General features: G+C 36.6%; 1 pseudogene; it reads right to left on the bottom strand.

Annotated features, from left to right (window-relative positions):
* Positions 1 to 1,047: 1,047 nt before the first annotated feature.
* LOC115290369 lies at positions 1,048 to 1,235 on the bottom strand (annotated as a pseudogene).
* Between the last annotated feature and the right edge of the window lie 900 nt (positions 1,236 to 2,135).

Here is a 2,135-nt window from a genome sequence, read left to right as displayed (position 1 = left end):
CATTTCATCTTTGTTCCCCATACCTCATTCAAATCACATACATATAATTCCCTTCCCTTTGGTGACTATGCTCATTTCCATTATTTACCCTCTTTTAAATTATAAGTAAGGAATATGAGGAAATGTTATTCATCAACTTCTTTCATGTGCTACAATGTCACACTGTACAGTTTTCAAATAATGAATGAGCTAATGCAATTGATTTTCAAATATCTCTGTTCTTAAGACATACATAAATTATATTTATATTTTCACCTTGGAAGACTCCTCCCTAGGAGTTACTGATTCATTGAATGTCACTTGGACCCTGGGTTTTTATACTTCCTACTAGTGCCCGACAACTAGGTATGTTTCGTTAACACCAAGTTAAATAATATAATAAATATAATATAATATAATATAATATAATATAATATGCCCTTCAGGTTTTCAAATCAGAATGCAGAGATAGGATACAAGATTAGCAGTTAATGCTTTACTGATTCCTTTCACTGAAGTAGTTGAAATTCTTTTTATAATCTATAATCTACATTTGGGTTGTTTTTAGTAAGGCAGAACTTTTAAGGAACGTTCACAAATGAGTACTGTATCATCGAAAGTTACATATTAAAAATCTTTTTTTATGATTAATGGATTTTATATTTTTTGCACCAAAGTTTATTCTAAGGGGCATCTGGTGGCTCAGTTGGTTAAGTGTTCTGACTCTTGATTTCAGCTTAGGCCATGATCTCACGGTTGGTGGGATCAAGCCCTGCTTTGGCTCTGCACTGAGCCTGGAACCTGCTTGGGATTCTCTCTCTCCATCTCTCTTTCTCTCTCTCTCTCTGCCCCTCCCCTGCTAGTGCTCTGATGCATATGTGCTCTCTCGCTCTCTCTCTTTCAAAATAAATAAACCTAATTTAAAAAGTTTATTCTTAAATGTATAACAAGTTCTATGACAACACTTCATTCTAGCTGTAGGTGTCAACAGATGATATGACAGGGAATCCAGATGTTTAAACAGGAATGGACTTAAGGATCACCATTGACTCAGGCATAAGGAACAGCTTACCTTTTGCCAAACTTCTTAATTCCACCTGTGGCCAGGGGGCCCTTCTCCTGGCATTTGCTTTTAGCTCATCAAGTTTCTTTTGCTCCTCTTTCTGTTTCTGCTTCTCATCTCATCTCATCCATCTCCTTGGCCTCCTTTTGGGCTGCTTCAGGGGCTTCTTCTTGCCACCTTCTTGGCCACACATGGCACCTGCCACCCCTTCCCCAGACCTAGCCACTGGAAGCAGGACCATTAAAAAATCTTAATATAGCATTCAAAGGGTTGGTATTTGTTACATTCTGATGTAAAATGAGAGCTCCAGTCTTAGATTTATCTATCACAGAGTCCTTTAGCAAATGATTTAAAGGCTGTTTCAAAGTTCCTAATAAAGTATACACAGAGAAAAACTCAGTTCTAGGTAGAATATTACTGTTCAGTATTTTTGTCTTTAGGAAATTCTCAAAACCATGTTAATCCACTTGTGTAAGCTCTTAATAGTTCTTACCAAGTTTAAGAAATAGAGGGGAAATAGATAATAGGTTGTCTCTATATATTAGATATGGAAAGTTAGTAGAACACAGTACCTTGGATTGACCTCATGCTGGGAGGTTGTGTCCAAGTTCCTCCTATAGCAAGAGTGCAAGAGGCTTATTAGTCGGGAAGATTGTAATCTGTGAACATCTTGAAGTTACACTAAACTGGAATCATTCTGTATTCTAGAGGACTGTTCCTCCTTCATATTGTCTTCCTTCCTTTACTTCCTATACTACCTCTTCCTGGCAAGCATTGAGAGTAAGAAATAGGTCTCTAACCTCCTCAGACTCTTCAATGGCTACATACTGCTGACACAATAAAATTTAAACTATTTTTCATTGGATGATCATGGCATGGCTTCTGCCTATATGTTAAAATCCTTCTCAGCTCTTTCCTAACTCAAATGTTATGTTTCAGTAATACTAAACTATTCATAATTCCCAGACATGACAGACTTTCATACACTTATGCCTATGTAAATACTGTCTGGGATCTTTCTTCAGTGTGTGTCCTCAGGCATATAGTTCAACATCATTAAAGTGTCATTTCTATTTTAATTTCTAAATTTCTA

The sequence above is a fragment of the Suricata suricatta genome, chromosome 4, assembly GCF_006229205.1.
Source record: "Suricata suricatta isolate VVHF042 chromosome 4, meerkat_22Aug2017_6uvM2_HiC, whole genome shotgun sequence".
Taxonomy (NCBI): domain Eukaryota; kingdom Metazoa; phylum Chordata; class Mammalia; order Carnivora; family Herpestidae; genus Suricata; species Suricata suricatta.
The sequence above is the reverse complement of the archived record's forward strand: the minus strand, read 5'-3'. Positions and strand labels throughout refer to the sequence as shown.